Source organism: Podarcis tiliguerta, assembly GCF_965153285.1.
Source record: "Podarcis tiliguerta genome assembly, chromosome: 10".
In the NCBI taxonomy this organism is placed as follows: domain Eukaryota; kingdom Metazoa; phylum Chordata; class Lepidosauria; order Squamata; family Lacertidae; genus Podarcis; species Podarcis tiliguerta.
The window spans coordinates 28,554,539-28,574,326 of NC_139543.1; the positions used below are offsets into that span (position 1 = coordinate 28,554,539).

General features: G+C 41.9%; 1 protein-coding gene and 1 long non-coding RNA gene across 4 annotated transcripts in view; one reads left to right on the forward strand and one right to left on the reverse strand.

Moving 5' to 3' along the window:
- Positions 1-19,788, reverse strand: part of TAFA2 (TAFA chemokine like family member 2) — a 139,599-nt gene that overhangs the window by 94,938 nt on the left and 24,873 nt on the right. The window lies entirely within an intron of this gene.
- On the forward strand, positions 8,705-14,718 carry LOC310658281. Its single transcript, XR_014502177.1, has 3 exons — positions 8,705-8,840; positions 13,229-13,410; positions 14,526-14,718. It is a non-coding gene; the product is annotated as an uncharacterized lncRNA (long non-coding RNA).

Here is a 19,788-nt window from a genome sequence, read left to right on the forward strand (position 1 = left end):
GTAGATAAATGAGGAGGGCAGAGCAAAGAGACACAAGATGACAGAGCCTTAGGCTGCTAGGCTTAGAGAGTGGTGGGAAGACAGTCCTCACATCTGTCTCCTTGGGACAAGACCTACTGGGAAGACTTGCTGTGATCACTAGGCCTGCGCTGTTTTCGTTTCCTTGAAGAGTTAACTTCACTGACACCATTGTTTTTTATTGCTGACCTACACCTGACTCCAGCTCCTGGTAATAATTTTACCACCTCCTCTGTGTTAGTCCGTTGGGACTGAATGACAAATGTACTTATTTAACAAAATTTATATTCTATTTGATTGTAAAAAAATGTCAAAGCAGGGTAGTGTTTTTTTTAAAAAAAAGGAACAAAAAATACAATTATCACAAAAGGCAATGAAAAACAGCACTTAAAAACTTTCAAAGCTAATTAAAATCAACAAGAAGCTGCAAATGGAATAAAACAACTATAACTTGTACATGTCTGGATAGGCTTGCCTAAGCAAAAGAGTTTTAAGCAGGTATCAGAAAGAATATAGTGTGTGATGTCAATAGGCAGGGAGTTTCCAAGTATACGTGTTGCTGCACTGAAAGATCAATCTCTTACAACTGCAGAATGAGTATTGAATGGCAGCTGAAACAGTGCTAGCTCTGCAGATCAAAGCAGCCAGGGGAGCACATATCTGAGATACAGGAGAGACCATGAAAAATGGGAGTTAAAAAACCCCCAAAACTGGTCAGGCTACTAAAGGGTATTTAAGATAAATGTTTGTTAAAAGGGTATTTCTATACCAACCAAAATGGTTTATATTTCTTAAATAGCTAGGCACAAAAGAGAAAATAGCAGTAATTTCCCCAAAACCCACCATCTCCAAAGTGATAAGGCAACTCACTAGATTTCATAGTGAAATAATGAATTTTAAACCTTCACGTTAAAAACTACTTTCTGAAATAGTGTTAACTAAACAAACCCAGGAATATAATTAGGACTTTAGACAGAAAGCTTACTGCGAGCTTAAATTTGCTATCATAAACTATGCACAGACCCAGGGCAGTTAATGTTGAAGTTAATTAAATAATACTGATGATACCAAGGGTGGTATTTGGCCTTGTGGTCTCACAAAGTTAATTCACCCTAATATTTAGGACTATTCTTTTTCAACTTTTTTCTTCATAACCTTTGAAGCTCTGAGGTTCAGGAGGTAGCTGCCCTCTCTATGAAGATTAAAGCATCTTGCAGGAACCTGCTGCTCACCAAATTATGTTTTCACAAATGCTTGTTACATAAAGCGGTGGCTCCAAAAGGTCTTTTCTTCAGTACCAGCCAAGAATTCCTACTCTGAACTTTCTATTCTCTCCACCCACCATCACTACATGCAGTGTAGTCTAGCCACAAAGGGTTGTATTTTACACTGCAATGAAACTTCTCCTTTCCCTCCTCTCCTGGCATACCCTCAAAATCTGCTGCAGACGAGAGCAGGAGAAAGCACCATTGCACAAGCGGAAGCCTGCTAAGCTAGCAGAACAGACATACGGGATAGGACCCAAAGCCGTTATTTGCTCTAGTTCACTTCCTCCACTCATATGTTGTGGCCACCCAGGATATTCAATTATATGCAGTAGTTTTGCGGTGATGTAAGAAAGTCCATCGTCTTCCCTTTGGTGAAAAAAGATACAGTAAACGCAGGAAACACAAAAGCTGTCGGTAAAGTGGGCTGGGAGAGAGAAGAGAGACAAAATCCCCTAACAAAGGATTGCAAAATGGACTAGGTAAAGGACCCCTGGAAGGTTAAGTCCAGTCAAAGGTGTCAGGGACACGCTCAGCAGAGAGGAATCTCCAGAGGAAGAGGAATTGGCTGCACTTGAGTCACCAAGAAGTAGGAGGCGGAGCAAGCGATTAGAGCAGAGGTGGGCCAGCAGCAGGCAGGAAAGGACGTGGTGTATATCTGGCCTTGGGAGGGGTCAAAAGCCAGTCGAGTCAACTGACTCCGACGGCGAAGGGTACCATATTTTTCGCCCTATAGGACACACCGGCCCATAGGATGCACCTAGATTTGGGGGGGGGGATAAAGGGGGGGAATTATTTTTCCACCCCACCCAGGCGCGGGGCTGGGCGAGGGAAGCCCGAGCTTCCCCCGACCCCAGCCCCCAGAACAGGAGCCAGAGCGATGCCAAAGCTGAGCGCAGCTTCGGCATCGCTCTGGGAGCTTACGCGGCTGGGGGCGGGGGAAGCCCGAGCTTCCCCAGCCCCCAGAACAGGAGCCAGAGCGATGCCGAAGCTGAGTGCAGCCAGGCTCCGGGGGGTTGCACGGAGCTGAGCCTAGCCCGGGAGCGCAAGCAGCTCTGTGCAACCTTCGGGAGCCCGGCGTGGCTTCGCAACGGGCTCCGGAGGGTTGCGCAGAGCTTTCTGAAGCCTGGAGAGGGAGAGGGGTCGGTGCACACCGACCCCTATCGCTCACCAGGCTTCAGCAAAAGCCTGTATTCGCCCCATAGGACGCACACACATTTCCCCTTCATTTTTGGAGGGGGAAAAGTGCGTCCTATAGGGCGAAAAATACGGTAAGTTGTGGAAGCTTGGACTTCTGTAAGCCTGCTATTGAGAAATAAACCTCAGCTACTTAAACTGCCAACCTAGCAGTTCGAAAGCACATCAAAGTGAAAGATAAATAGGTATCGCTCCGGTGGGAAGGTAAACAGTGTTTCCGTGCGCTGCTCTGGTTCGCCAGAAGCGGCTTAGTCATGCTGGCCACATGTACGCCGGCTCCCTCGGCCAATTAAGCGAGATGAGCGCCGCAACCCCAGAGTCGGCCACAACTGGACCTAATGGTCAGGGGTCCCTTTACCTTTACCTTTACTTAAACTGCCAACATTCCATGTCTTGTGTGGGAGAAGCGCTAAACCTGACAAAAGGTGACTATGGGGTTGCGGCACTTATCTCGCTTTCAGGACGAGGGAGCCAGCGTTTGTGCACAGACAGCTTTCCGGGTCATGTGGCTGGCCATATAATTTTGTATTTAAAAACAGGTTGCACGAAATACATGGTTTGGAAGTTTAGCCTAATAGTCCAGCAAGGTATGTATTATTTAGACCTAATGTCCTTTTTGCGCACACAACCCCCAGAAATGAGGGCATCATTGTGGTGCAGTCCCATGTAGAGTATGTATTTCTAGAGATGCTGCCCCAATATGAAAAAATGGCACATAGGAAATTGTCTTAAGGTTGAGTTAGAATCATTGGTCCACCTAGCTCAGCACTGTCTATGTTGACTGGTAGCTGTTCTCCAGGATTCAAACAGCGGTCTCTCCCAGTCTTACCTGTAGATGCTGGGGCCTGAACCACGAACTTACTTTTATAGAATCACGGAATTGTAGAGTTGGAAGGAACCCCTAAGGGTCATCTAGTCCAACCCCCTCCAATGAAGGAATCCCAGCTAAAGTATCCATGATAAACGGCCATCCAACCTCTGCTTCAAACCCTCCAAGGAAGGAGAGTCCACAACCTCCTGAGGGAGACCGTTCCACTGTCAAACAGCTCTTACTGTCAGAAAGTTCTTCCTGGTGTTTAGTTGGAATCTCCTTTCATGGGTTCGAACTCTACTCTTCAGTGCAGGAGAGAACAAGCTTGTTCCCTCTTTCAGCAGAAAGAAGTTTACAAGTCAAAGCAACTAAGTTAACACTCTACCCCCTGATGGCCAGGATTTCTTTTCATCTTGGAGGTAGGTGTTTCTGGGGTGGGTGTGTTTTGAAACAAGAAAACACCATCTGAATTTTGAGGTGGTACAATAAAGTTGAGAGACCTGCATATTTGAACTGGCTCATAGACAAAAGCATCAGAATAAGAGAAATCAGTTTATGGGGCTGACTTTAACCCCAGGTCATGACGTTTGCCGAATGCAATGAAATGGAAAATGACAACGTGGCTCACAGAATACTTAATAATTGAAGGGAAACAGAGAAAGGAAAGAATTAATAAGATGAAAAATCGGGCAGGAAAGGGGGGAGCTCTATTGATTGACTGCAAGTACTAACACATCAGGTCTCAACCTAAAGACATAAATACCTTGGTTTTGGAGTCCCAGGCAGGCAGGCGGTCTATCAAACTTTTGATTGCCTGTCATTTGGCTATTTGGTCCGAGCCTGTACTTAAAGTTAGGCTGGAAGAGGACTAAACTGGTTCTGGTGCAACAGAACACCGTGAACAGAAACCAGAGCGCACGGAAACGCTGTTTACCTTCCCGCCGCAGCGGTACCTATTTACTGGCATGCTTTCGAACTGCTAGGTTGGCAGGAGCTGGGACAGAGCAATGGGAGCTCACCCCGTTATGGGGATTCAAACCGCCAACCTTCTGATCGGCAAGCCCAAGAGGCTCAGTGGTTTAGACCACAGCACCACCCGTTTTAATGGACTAAACCCTATCTGAGCAGGAAATAAAAATGTGGCTGGAACACAACAGGAGTTTTATTGTATTGTGATGCATTAGCATCACCTTGAAATATTTATTTACTTTATATGAATTTATGAAGAGTTTTCAACATGTGATACAATAAAAACCAAACCAGTCCAATAATAATAATAATAATAATAATAATAATAATAATAATAAATACAGAAAAATCAGAGTAAAGGAGGGAAAGAGAAGATAAAGAAAGAGAAAGATAAAATAAATAATATAATATAATAAGAGTTGTATATATGAAGCCCTCTGTTGTATCTTAATTTTCAATCCAGAGAAGTGAATCTTCCCAGTTTTCACCTGGGAGAGCTTCCCTCTTCCCCTGTCTCACACCTTGAGAAACAAACCACTCTGGCCTGCCTCTTATGCAGGTCCCTTCTTCTTCTGATCACTCTTAAATAGTTACAGAGCAAAATGTAGTGTTCCACAGACTGCCACCTTATCCTCACTAATGGTTTCTACATGCAGTGGTACCTTGGGTTACATGCGCTTCAAGTTACATACGCTTCAGATTACAGACTCCACTAACCCAGAAATAGTACCTTGGGTTAAGAACTTTGCTTCAGGATGAGAACAGAAATTGCATGGCAGTGGCGTGGCGGCAGTGGGAGGCCCCATCAGCTAAAGTGGTGCTTCAGGTTAAGAACGGACCTCCGGAACAAATTAAGTACCACTGTACCATATAACAACACCTTGTGCTGCTGATTTTGTGATATAAGGTAGTCAGAAACAAAGAGGAAAAGCTAGCTGCCAGAGTGAATTCATTCTCAATATGTTTTGAGCTATTACCTTTCTTGGGTGAAATTTCTTCTGAAGCTTCTGGAGGGAAAAATTTGCTTGAGACTGACTGCTTCCCTTACAGCTGACTGAAGCTATTTTTGCTCTTACTTTGTTGGTAAGACTATTTAAAGGACCTGCCTGCCAAATGAGACCTAATTTGTTGGCCCTTCTGCGGGTGACCGCTGATTTTGGAGGTTAGGTATGTGGCTCTGGGGGGGGGGGGGCTTCCTAGTGTCAAGGTTAAAACTCACTCCCTGTAGGTGTGTGTTTGGTCCTTCTCATTCTCTTTGACACATCAAGAATAGTCTGTCTCATTCTCTTGGGCCTTAGATGGCTTAATGCTTGAGACCCTTTTAATTGCCTTTTTGCTCCTTATTGATTGTTGCTTTAGATGACTTTTGGCTTGTCAGTTTTAAGTGTTATATCTTGTGCTTTTATGGTCTTTTTATTGGGTGTGGGTGCAAAGAGTAAGAGAATCCTTCTTAGCTTCATTGAAATGAGAAGGCAGGATAGAAATATTATAAATTTAAAACCACACAAACAAAGGAATAGCAAAAGGGAAGCTGGGAAGCATAAGAAAATGAGGAAATTCAAAAAAGGAAAAAAAGGGGAAGGAGACAAAGAAATGAAAGAAATGCAGTAATTAGCTGCTTTCAAGTATTACATCGTACTAACCTACAGAAAAACTTAAGGTGAAGATACATGTTAATCCCAAATACTCGTATACGACATATGTTTGCAAACACATTTACTACATAATACATTACAGTTTTACAATGTACACAAATAAAGAGCTCCGTGTATGAATTGGTCTCTGAAAAGCATAGCCTGGTAAAAGCAGTTGGGCAGAAAAATAGAGTATTTTTCATATTACCAGCAGCCAACAAGAATTCTAAATGATTCAATAGGATCAAAGCATATAATTTCCCCTTATAGACTTTACATATTCTTAACCAAGACCACAAGCAAAGTAACACATTCAAATTGTAAGCTGGACTGCATCATATCCAGAAATTTGTCATCTAAACACGTTTCAAGGTACATCAGCACTGCATTCTCTTGCAAATACTGGGCATGTGGAGAAAACAGTCTTTTATCTATCTACAATTTAAGATCTGGTATTGAATATACTTTAGAGTTTATTACAGCTATTTTCATATTTCGAGGAATACAGGACATGTATGGCAAGTGACATCACAGTAATACACACACACACACAATTGATTAAAAAAACTTAAGAAATTGTGTGGGGTGGGAATAATAACGGATAAAATTTAAAGTATATATAGGATGAAATACAATAATACTGAAAATACTGTACGTATTGAATTCTCACAATACTTCTAAGGGACAATGATTCCATTGTAACAATTACAGCAGCAGAATTATTACTTACACACTTTTGATGGATGCCTGCTGGTGAGTTCATTGAAAACCATTGTTCCCTTGAGAATAGTCTCTTAACAGTTGTCATTATTTTCAGACTAATGCCAGTTTTGTCACACTGACAGTGACAGCATGAGTCTTTAAGGAATGTATGCGTAGACAAGGTTTACACAGATTCAACAGTACAGAGCACCAAATCTCCTTTTTAGGGAACTCTTCCCCTGTTATTTACCTCTGCCTATTTCAAAGTTTTCCAAGAAGATTAGCACTGTCTATTCCCCTCCCCTTACAAATTTCGCAACAAGTTAATAACACAAGCCAAAGACTGCAGATGTCTCCCGGTTATTTTCATAGTAGTTTCTCCTGCTTCAAGTATCAAATGTATTTATTTCAGAAGGAAGAGCTCATTAAGGTGAGTACTTCATTTCTTGATAAGAACCTCAACACAAAACATCCGTCAGCCCACTGACACTAAGAATCTGCCTCGTGCGGATGAGAAAATAAAAATTATGTATTACCTAAATTATGTAGATTTGCATTAAAACTGTTTGCAGCAAGCAATTGCTAATTATAGCAAGTCATACTGCATCTGGCATTATTTCGGCAGATGCAGAAATGGAAAGAAGAATGCAGGAAGTTTCAGGAGACAAATCATAAGTAATGCATCAAATGCAACAGAAAGATGTATAAAACTGATTATTAGATGAGGGTTTTAACAGATTCCGGGCTAGGAGACATGCAACCTATTCGAGTCCATATAATGTATATATACATGCACTGTATATTAATACATCAGAGCTTTTTGTGTATAAATGTATAAACAAACATCCAAATGTTTATTCAAGACCATTCAAAATGAGCTTGCAAGTGCGTGTTCATGTGCATTTTTCTCTAAAGTTTCTACTTCGTTGTGTATTTTCTCTAGAGTAACTTTCTACTCAAAATGGCTCAAATGTGTTGAGAAACACACTACTTTTTAATACACCAAACACCTCCACAACACACACACAAACACCAGATTGTGAAAAATGGTTTATCTATTTGTTGCCTCCTGTGCTGCAACCACATTATATAGCTGGCATCATTCTTTTTCTTCCAGTCACAAACACTAAAAGATATCTTACTGGAATTATCTGCTTGTCATTGGTAGCACAAGAGAAACTGACCTTTTGAAAATGAATAGCTTTTTTTGTCACCATGTCTGAAATAGCAGTATGACAGGAATAACCAGAGAATGATAAAGTGGAATTTAGCAGATAGCATGCAAGCAAATAAATGAAGCCTTCATTAAATGCACATTCATTGGCCGTACAATCCTAGGCATGTCTACTCAAAAGTAGGATAATAATGTTACGCCAATGGTGCTTGCTCCCAGTTAAGTGTATACAGGATTAAAGTCTCAATCTCTCATACAAAATCACACGCACCGATATGAGGTTAATATAAGGATGGAGAAATCAAATGCTTCGCAAAAGCTTTCTTCTTCTTACTTATATACTGTAGAGCATTGCAACACAGCAGTTGTTTTCAAAAGCCTCTACCGGCTTGTAATGCTTATCAGCTGCATAGATTGCAACTATAAATAAGTATTTTGGAGACAGCAATTCTAATGGATTCCTCCTCCACTATATTATTTATTCTTGACGGTATTTTTGCATATTTTTGACAGCATCGCATCTTTGATGCATTAACAATTCTCACTGCTGTCAACTGTTTAATATTTCAAGAATTATATTGTGACAATGTGCTTTATTTATAAGCAACATTTACCAGAAATGTTGGAATAATGTATGGAAATACTAATAGAACACTGAAATCAGTTAAGGACTCTCACTACTGTCAGTTGACTCTCCCCCCCCCCTCTATATATATAATAATCTGGATCACAGCTGCAACCTAAGGAGTCTCAATGCAGCCTTCGTTATGAACCAGGGGTACCCAACATGGTACCTGTGAGCAACAGTACACCCATTGGAATGTGATATAGCACCTGTAAAAGGTCTCAGGAAATATCTCACCCAAAATCTACAATTCACAAGAGACAACTGTGTGTCTTGGCAGGTCAAGTGGCAGGATTTCCAGGTACAGTCGGATGCATCCAGCAGCTGTGGTTTCAGGGTTTACTTCAAGGGTTGGTGGTGTGCCAGCGCTTAGCCCTCAGGTATTGGTTGCAGATGAGAGTGGTTTGGTGGCGAGGTGGCCAGGGAAGGCAGGCTTAGGTGGCGGGTAAGACATTGGGTTTGGATCTTTAGCAACTGGGCACCCCACAGAGGGGTCTGGGAAGGGGTATCGCTGTTAAGAAGCCCACACAGAGACTGATGGGCCATAGCACTTTTTCATGAGGTGACCCTGGCTAGAGCATCACATCTGATGTATGTCAAGGGTAGGCCCAGGACCAGTATGAGGAGCAGACTGCGATGTCGGCTTCACTCAGTGGTACAGTGGTACCTCGGGTTACAGATGCTTCAGGTTACAGACGCTTCAGGTTACAGACTCTGCTAACCCAGAAATATTACCTTGGGTTAAGAACTTTGCTTCAGGGTCAGGATAGAAATTGTGCTCTGGCGGCGCAGCAGCAGCAGGAGGCCCCATTAGCTAAAGTGGTGCTTCAGGTTAAGAACGGACCTCCGGACCGAATTAAGTACTTAACCCGAGGTACCACTGTATATCACTGGTGAAACCAGGGACTCAGGAGGGTGGTGGTTTCACCAGCGATACATCGCTGAGGGGGATCCGCCATCCCACTCTGCCCTCATACTGCTCAGAGGGAGAAAACAGCTGCACCGGCAAGGCACCGATACAGCTTGTTCCTCCCTCTGCATCTTTAAGCTGCTCGACTGAGGAGTGTGTGGTTGCCGCTCCCCTCAGCTAAGCAGTTAAAGGATCCCCCAGCCTGGCACTGGCTCCTGCGCAAGTGGGGGAGGAGCACCGGTGATGGCTCAGCTGCGAATCGGGAGCCTTCCTGTGCCGCAGCTCAGCTATACAAACAAGCCTCTAGGTGTTGGGATGAAACCGCATCAGCTCCCGGGGTGAGAGCTGCGACAGTTTCACCTGGCACCTTGCAGGCTGAGGCCAACGCAGCTTGTTTTTTCAACATCGCGGTATATCACCAAACCGCAATGTTTGGGTGGTGATATACCGTGGGTGTTGAAAAGCTGATTTTGCCCAGCCCTAGTCAAGGGCAGTCTACTTTTTGCTCATCTGGACCTACCTGAATTATCACTGCAACATACATAAACTGAGCACAGCAGGGGGGAAGAAACCCTCTAATTTTGAATTTCATACGTCTCCATGATGACACCTCAGTTGCTCTCGGTATCAAATTCCCTTAGGAACCGTTCTATGTTTTTAATTCTTCTTTCCCATCCTATGTTTCAATCTGGGCAGGAACACATCCTTAGGGAGGCGCTAAGGAGAAAAAAAGCCATGGGGGCTCACCACTCATTCATTATACAGTGGTACTTTGTTCTAAGAACAGCCGTGTTTACGAATTGTTCGGTATAAGAACTCCACAAAACCGGAAGTAGTGTTCCAGTTAGCTTTACCACGGTCTACGAATGGAAGCCAAACGATGGAAGGGCACCGGCGGCGGGAGGCCTCATTAGGGAAAGCGTGCCTCGGTTTAAGAATGGCTTTGGTTTAAGAACGGACTTCCGGAACGGATTAAGTTCGTAAACCGAGGTACCACTGTAGTATTCTAGAACTAAGTACACGCTGATGTGGAAATTACCAGATATTACCAGGTGAGGGAGCATTTATATAAAACATCCACCATTCCAAAATGATCTCATGACAACAGAATCGAAATGGGCCATTCAAAAAAAGAAAAAGTTAACAAAAAATTAACAAGAATTTGTTAACAAACTTTTTTTAACAAGAATACTGCAAAATAACCTATCAAAAATAGTACAAAATAATTCATTTTAAAAATGATAATTCCATGCATGTAGGAACAGGATTTGGTTGAATATGACAATTGTGATACTGCTTTTATTAAGTACAAAACACCCCAAACATCGAAATACTCAAAAACATACTGTGCTCAAAGCTTTTCCACGTTCTTCACCAATACAGATTTAACTTCATAAGCTTTCCTTTCTTGAGTGAGAAATCTGATAAAGGGTGATCAATTAACAGCAGCAATGATGCAGGGATAGAATATTAATGTTTAGGAAATCCGCAACTGACTATAATTTTTCTTAGCTCTGTCTCTCTCTCTTTTTAGGGCACAATGACTTAAGACAAAATTGCCACTTAATGAAGTGACTCATCCATTAATGTTCACCGTGAAATATACTGCAATTCCTGTTGCTATCTTGCCTATTTTCAGTTTTGTACTCAGCTACACAAAACTATCACCAAGCAATGTGAAACTTAGAAACAAAAACAATTCATGTCCCAAATGATGGTAGTAAGGCAAAAATGTGAATGAAATAATTTTTTAAAAATGAAATGCACACCATTCTGCTCATGAAGCCAACACAGCAGACTTCAGACTGAATATGCCCTTTCCCTGTATGTACGGATCTACTGGCCAGCAGGATTTAAGTTGAGGTATGACCTATAGTATCTGAGCAGAATCTTTGCCCAAAGCATTTAACTGCACCTGACACCTGCTGGCCAGCTTGTTTTAAAGCTTTTATCTGCAAAACTAAATGAAGGGTCTATTGTACCCTTCTGTACAAACTGTACAAACCACACTTCATTTTGATGGTAACTAACGGGGGGGGGGGGGGGAGAGACATGCTTACAGTATTGTTCTGAAATTAGAAGAGAACGCATGAGAATCCAAACAAGCAAACTCGCACAACTTGGGTCAGAAGCTTTACCTGCCTGTATGCAGATTCACATACATATTTACTTCACTGGAAATTTATCCCAAGGTGGGAGTACAAACACAGTAAAATAACCCACGTAAAACAATAAATACCTTAAGTCAATGCCACCATACCACATCAGCAGGTGTAAAAACACAATAAATGGCATACCAAGTGCAGGGAACTGTTGGCTCCCCAGATGTTGCTGAACTACAGGCAGAGGGCCTTCTCGGTGGTGGCACCCGCCCTGTGGAACGCCCTCCCATCAGATGTCAAGGAAATAAACAACTATTTGACTTCTGGAGGACATCTGAAGGCAGCCCTGTTTAGGGAAGTTTTTAATGTTTGATGTTTTACCGTGTTTTTAATCTTCTGTTGGGAGCCGCCAAGAGTGGCTGTGGAAATCCAGCCAGATGAGCGGGGTATAAATATTATTATTACAACTCACATCATCCTGCCCTCTTGCCATGCTTGTTGGAGCTGATGTTGCAGCATCCAGGGAGGCAAAAGTTTCCCTGATCTATAAGAGCTACAGACAAGCTTTGTCATTCAGCAGAAGTTGAGCCAACACAAATGAGTGCGTTTCGAGCTGGCATCAGAATGAAAGAAGCTTTAGAAGGAAGGGCATCCCATAACAGACCTATTGCCCCTAACACTTACATTAAGTAAGAAATGAGTGAGAGGACTAGCTAAGTGCAGGCATATGGTCAACCACTATGATAGGATAGGATGCTGGACTTGATGGGCCACTGGACTGACCCACCAGGGACTTCTTATGCTCTTGACTATGGTTAAACTAAAATGATAGTGGCAGCAGCGCAATCTGTGCAATGTCCTCTTCAAACTTCAGAAGGCCACAAGCTTCTGAAGGTGGATATGGCCAGGGGCAAAGTAGATGGATCAATTAATGTAAATGTTAGCTTTGCACAGTAGGCTAGTTTCTAAAACACAGCCCTCAATAGTCTTCATCCTGGGAAGCGAGGGACATTATTCAAGCGGCCTAGGACCCACGTACTTACGGGACCGCCTCTCCTGGTATGGCCCGCGGAGGACCTTAAGGTCTACAAATGACAACATTTTGGAGGTCCCAGGTCACATTGGTCGCAACTAGAGCCAGGGCCTTTTCAGTACTGGCCCCGACTTGGTGGAACGCTCTGTCACAAGAGACTAGGGCCCTGTGGGACTTGACATCTTTCTGCAGCGCCTGCAAGACAGAGCTATTCCGCCTGGCCTTCGGTTCAGACTCAGTCTGACGATTATGTTTGCCTCCCCTTATGGTTTTGATGAGGCTGCATTTTAACCTGTATTTTAAATTGGGCCCCCCCCCCAATTATGTTTTTACTGTAATTTTACTGTTGTTAGCCACCCTGAGCCTGGCTCTGGCCGGGGAGAGCGGGGTATTATTATTATTATTATTATTATTATTATTATTATTATTATTTTGGACACATACTGATGAAAAACAAAAAAGGCTCCATTCAAGCAGCATGCAATTAAGGATCAATAGGGGGTGTGGTTGGAGAGAGTCCCAAGGGCCAGACAGAGAGTCTGAGATGGCCCCATTCGGCTCCCAGGTCTGAGCTTCCCCATGGTTTAGTATGACATCCAAGGAGATAGAAGTAATCTGAAAAATAAAGCTGCACTCCTTGTGAATTCCTTTCTCTGAACAGCCTTGTGGGACTCCACCTGATCACCATGCGTTAATATTGTGAGCAGACAAATGTGTTAGTCTTTTGATTTAAAAGAATGACTTTTTATTCAACTTGCTTCAAAGTAAACCATACGTATGTTGTTCAGCACTGTTCTAGAAGACCTCGGCAGGACACAGAAGAGATAAACTAAACTTACAAAGCACAACCTTCGCCTGTTGGAAGCAGATACAGTACTTAAAAAGAAGTCACTTGCGACTTGGTCTGTATGACAAGAAATACTATCTGTCAATCAAACTCAGTGCCGTGATCAGTCTTCCCATGCTTCAGGTGAGATGCCCACTTCTAACATTTTTAGAGAGCTATATTTATGCTTTGTCTGTGGTTTATTTTATTTATCAAGCATTTAAAGGGGGGGGGGAGCTGCAAAACTGCTCAGGAAATTGTGGGAGGAACAGCATCCATCCATCAGGGCACCACCATCTTTCAGTTATATATTTAGCTTCTCAGTGCAAGCTGGACCATGTACTGAAGACCTGAACAAGTGTTGTTTCTGAAAGAGCTCACCTCAAAACCGAAGTAATAGCCTCATTACAAAGCCATGGAATTACTCCTGCATTCTTAAAGCAGAATTTCTGTGTGCCTCCTCAGTTATGTTGACCTTGTCCAGTGCAATTTACATTTCCGGGAAATCTTTCATAGCCAAAGTATAAAGATGTGAATTTGCTGTTCTGTATTTTAAACTGTGTGCGATAACCAATTCTCACTTAAGTCATTTGATTTCAATGGGTCTGCGGCGAGTATGACTTAGCTGGATATTGCCCTGCGTAGGTTCCTGTTAAACAAACATAACCAGTAACTGTTTCATTTACTTCTATAGAGATGCATTGGGGTACATTAGCTCACAGTCTCACAATCAGATTTTCCTAACTGTGCTGTTAAAAACGTTTTTTTTTCCAAAGGCAATTAACATACACATTAATCAGGAGGAGATTCTTTTACTTCAGAAATCAACACAGAGCCAGATAATTTAATTTATAAAAGCCCACAGTGAACGAAAAACATCAGTGCAACGCCAATTTTCCTAATGGTTCTTCTCCTAAACTTATATAGTCCAGGATGTTTCCTTTTAATTTTCTCCTTGTGATTCTATTTCACACAATGCTGACTTTAACTTCATCTTCATTTTCTCCACTGAACATATCTATTTTTTTAAAGTAATGTCTTGAGTCTTTGGGGGGGTTTTTTGTATTTTTGAAACACCACCCACCCAACCCATTTCTTTAAATTATACTGAAGCATTCACATTTGCATGTGAGCTGCTGCTTAGTCAAAACTATTATATGTACGAAAAAACTGAAATCAACGCATTCAAGTCACCCAGAATAAACTTCAGTAAGTTGACTTTAGAATTATAATCATAAGATATTGCTTCTATCTTTCAGAGAGTCCTGCTTTAAATTATTTTTAAATCCATGCCTGATTTAAAATGGCTTATCCAATTCAAGGGAGAAGCTATAAAGATGGCTGAAGCTGGAGTATTGACCCATCAAAGGCGTTTAACATGAAAGGTTGTGTTTAATTAAATAAATTGATAACTTGTCATTTGCAAGTCTCTATGGACATGGCTCAGCACTTCTTCAGAGAAACAACATTCCAGAAAGACTATTTTTGGATCCAGCATTATCTGCTTTGCTTCAAAACCACCCTTTTCATTTCCTCTCTGCAGGCTTTGTACTTTTGCAGCGAGAAGTCCCCTTTACATTTCTATGAGCCTTAAAGAAAGCCTGGGACCCCTGGGTATCATAGCCACAGGGGCTAAAGTGATGGTTCCAAATGAATTGTAAAATTGCTGTTTGACAGCCAAAGCATGCCACATTAAGCATTCTGCTGTGTGCACACTTAGCACACTGTCCAGGGAGTCTTTAGTCCTTTCCATTTTGACTGACAGAGGCTTCTTGGCAATGATGTCCGGAGGAATGCCCAAGCGCAATCTCATGGAAAATAGCAAGTGTTGTCAGTCCAAGTTCCCTGTTGTTGTTTTTAAAAAAAACAGGCTGTCCTTCTTTTTTCTAACAAAGGTACAGCTCTCTTGTCAAAACTTGCCACTACTCCCACTGGAAAACAAAGATCTTGTTTAATTTATTAGTTCACTCAAACGTATGCAATTTTACAATTGCTCTTTGAGTGACCAGTGGTTGGTGAAAGTTGCTGATTAATGAATTTTTAATTGGGTGGCAAACGACGATTCACAAATATTGGCTTGGCTTATTAGCCAGACTCTATTCGTGCTTGTTTCCATTCGCAAAGGTAAAGGACCCCTGACAGTTAAGTCCAGTCACAGAGGACTCTGGGGTTGCGGCGCTCATCTTGCTTTACAGGCCGAGGGAGCCGGCGTTCATCCGCAGACAGTTTTTCCAGGTCATGTGGCCAGCGCTTCTGGCTCAACGGAACACCGAAACCAGAGCAGTGTATGGAAACACCGTTTACCTTCCTGCTGGAGCGGGACCTATTTATCTACTTGCACTTTTTGGCGTGCTTTTGAACTGCTAGGTTGACAGAAGCTGGGACCGAGCAACGGGAGCTCACCCCATCGTGGGGATTCAAACTGCCGACCTGATGGCAAGCCCAAGAGGGTCAGTGGTTTAGACCACAGCATCACCCGCGTCTCAAACCCTTCCCCAAATCCACTCGCGAGCGCACGTGGATTGGGGTGGTGGTCAGGATAATATATATATAAAGCCCTTGAATAATGAGCTGTTGTACAGTGATTCAATTAAGAAAAATAACAAATCCTGGTAGGAAGCCTGCAGTTTTGAAAATACAAAAAAAAAAAAAGGAAGGAAGGAAGGAAGGAAGGAAGGAAGGAAGGAGAAATGAGTTACATGCTGAAGTAAGGAGGTGAGATAGAGCATGAGAGGTTCATACCTCTTCCTCCTTTTCCTAAAGCTCTGTGCAAGTAAAAACAAGGGAGAATATTATGTACTGTAGGGGTAGCCAGTATGTAGATTTGTAGATGTATGGTAGTCATTCCATCAGAACTTAATATATTCTGTAGTCCTTATTCCAAGCAATTGCAGATGCATAGACCACAACAACTTATTCTTATAGAGACAATTCATTGCTGCCAGTCTGCACACAGGAGCAACTGTAAACCCTTACATCACTGATTTCTTGTTTAGTCACAGACAGACTGAATTTGTTTGTGGAAGAACAAATGAGCCATTTTGTTCCTTCGTTGTATGGTTTTCAAATGCCCTTCAAGAAGCCAATTCGTCTTCGTAGATATCATATTTTCCCAGTACTCAAAGCACAATATATTGCAACAGGGAATATGGAATTATTTCCCCAGCTTACAATCTCCAATAAAAACCAACTCCATCTGCTTGTGAGGCAGGTTAGGCTACAAGCAACGATTTGCATACAAACACAACTAAGTGAGGATCTGAAGCCAAATACCTCCAGTTCAAGTCCAATGCTCTTTCCAAAACACACACTGGCCCATGAGTCTATACAAGCGATGCACACAACTCTTCCTACATGGAAGGAATATATGCGTAGGAATACTGTCATATGTCTCAGTAACATCATAATGCTACCTGTGTGTTGCTGAAACCGGAGAGTGAACGTAGGAAAGATGGAACGTAGCTAAAGAAGAGAAAGCAAAACATTCTAAGGGCACAAACTACAAAATCAGAAAATGCTGCAAAGTTAGCTCTTATTCGTAACTCTTCACAAATTCAGGGGAATCCACTAAGCTTGGAGAGAACTGATGCCTTCCTAGGCTCAGAGAAGTGAACAGATGAGAGTCATTACTAGGGAGCATCTGAGGAATTCCTCCCCCAATTCCTTTCATTAGGTTTCCTTCACAGTTGGCTGGTGCTGAATGGTGGAAAAAGAAGACAAACTTTCTGTGTTATAAGGAACCAGGAGTATAGAAGGAGCTGTGGTGAGACTATTGACCAGGCATAGGCAAACTCAGCCCTTCAGATGTTTTAGGACTACAACTCCCATCATCCCTAGTTTACAGGACCAGTAGCCAGGGATGATGGGAATTGTAGTCCCAAAAACATCTGGAGGGCCGAGTTTGCCTATGCCTGCTATTGATCAAGTCCTGTGATGGTTATTGGACTACTGACCAAGGGACACTGTGCTGGTTGTGACCTGCAAAGTCCTACATCAGCCTGGTGGCCATATGTCCTTCTGGACACCACATGCTTGTGGAGGTGGGCAGGGCCACAGACAAAAGCAGCAGGAAAATCGATTCATGTACATTTTCCCTTTGTACAGTAGGCAAATTTCTGCACATTCTCACACGCTCCACTGTACTGTCCTTATGGTCTTGTATACTTCCAGTTAATTAATGAAACATCTAATTCACTTCACTAGAACTTAAAATATATTTTTTTCTATGGGAACAGGTTTTTGTACACACTTACCTAGATACAAAAACACAAATCGCACAAAGGATCCTTAAGAAACAAGGAAGATTGCTGGGGAGGGTTCACCAACTGAAAGCTATTATCATAAAAACCATCCCATCTTAAGTTTCCAAATCTATTCCTATTCAGGCTTCAATCAAAAAAAGTAAAACTATACTGTACAGATGTTAACTATTTTTACAAAAACTATAAATATGTTTTGAAATATTACAAATGTAAATATTTCAAATATTTTCAGAAACTCTTGTTGAGTCCTATTTTTATTTGCAGTAAATATTTTTTAAATGCTAAAAATTCTGAAGGTGCCTCAAGTTTAACAGTCTCAGCAACAGCAGCTAGGTTCATACACAAGAGACACCTCATCATCAGCTCTCAGTGTTGCTCAAGCCAATAAACAAATAGGTGATCTTTTATACCTGTCAAAATCTTTAAACACCCTATACTCATTTTTCCTGCTTGTGCAAGCCAGCTAATAACAAAACTACCTAGAAGTCAAAAGCCCAAGAATCTTCAGGTTACAGCCAGCATGTCAAAAATTCAAAACTGGGGTGGAAGAAGAGTATTTAAACAAATACAGGTGGAGAAAGTCTGAAGATAGAAGAGCTTACCGGTAACTGAAATATGAGCTTAACTGAAATAGTCATCTTTTTGAGAAAAGAATTTGTATTATTATTTGGAGAAAAAATATTGTAATGCTTTAAGTGTGGTAGTACATCACTGCAAAAATGTAAAATAGGCAGTACTGTTGGAAGAATATGCTATCAAAGCTTTTGTTACACCTATTACAACAGCTACAGACAGAAAAAGAATTATTGCCCATTGTTTTTTTAAAATAAAAACTGCATTTCAGTGGACTGTGATCTAAAGGTACTGAAAAGGAGTAATCTAAAAATAAACGCTAATAGAACACATTTCCAGCTTTGATAAAACAGATCCTTAAATTATTTCGGTACAGTCTCTCCTATTGCTAAGAAAAGCAAAGACAAAAATGGACTTACAAATGCATCCAAAATAACTAGCAGCTGCCTATGAATAAGATGCTGGACACACCAAATATTGCCAGTAAGAATGAATGCATTTTACTAAAATGCCCAGACTCACTAACACGTGAAATTTCTATCTAAGTGTTCTGATGGGCACATAAAATTAGCCATGAATTATTAGGCAGAATTATTAGTACAGTGGTACCTCGGGTTAAGAACTTAATTCGTTCCGGAGGTCCGTTCTTAACCTGAAACTGTTCTTAACGTGGAGCACCACTTTAGCTAATGGGGCCTCCCGCTGCTGCCACACTTCCAGAGCACGATTTCTGTTCTGATCCTGAAGCAAAGTTCTTAACCCGAGGTACTATTTTTGGGTTAGCGGAGTCTGTAACCTGAAGCGTATGTTACCCGAGGTACCACTGTACTACTGATAGAGATCTTTGTGTCTTCTTCCGAATGAAGTCTTCCCCTTCTCAACCGCCTCCTCCTCATGTCTCTTCAGATTTCCTCACCTGTGTGACATTAAAGCAGGACACTCAACTCTGCTTCAGGACCAAAGGAAAGTCTAAAATCATTTCTTATCTGTCTCCCCCTTCTCACCAATGCAGCAGGACGATAAATTTTTAGTAAATGGAAGAGGAAACCTGGAAGAATGGACACAACTTATAAACTGGGCCAAATTTAATTTTTTTTTTACCCAGATCACAATATGCTTGATATTTGTGAGGGGGGGGGGTGTATTTCTGAACTCCTGTTTCTGACATCTTCTACAGCACTAATTAGTACAACAGCTCAGCAAACTGGGTAACTATAAGGCTTATCTTCCTGCAACAAAAGCATTATCAACTTCACTTCTATCTAGCGCAGGAGGAGGCAACCTAAGGCCCAGGGGCCGGATGCGGCCCAATCGCCTTCTCAATCCGGCCCACAGACGGTATGGGAAGCACCATGTTTTTACATGAGTATAATGTGTGCTTTGATTTAAAATGCATCTCTGGGTTATTTGTGGGGCACAGGAATTCGTTCATATTTTTTTTCAAAATATAGTCCGGCCCACCACATGGTCTGAGGGACGGTGGACCGGCCCACAGCTGAAAAAGGTTGCTGACCCCTGATCTAGCATGACAGGCAGAGAAAGGATTATGTCTTCCTTTCCTATTGTTTGCTGCAGTCATTTCTACTTGGTAGCTTTTCATCATCTAAATGGACCATTGGTTAAATGCTAACATATTTCCAAATATCATGTGGTTTGGACTTTATGTAACTTATAAAATCAGGAGCTG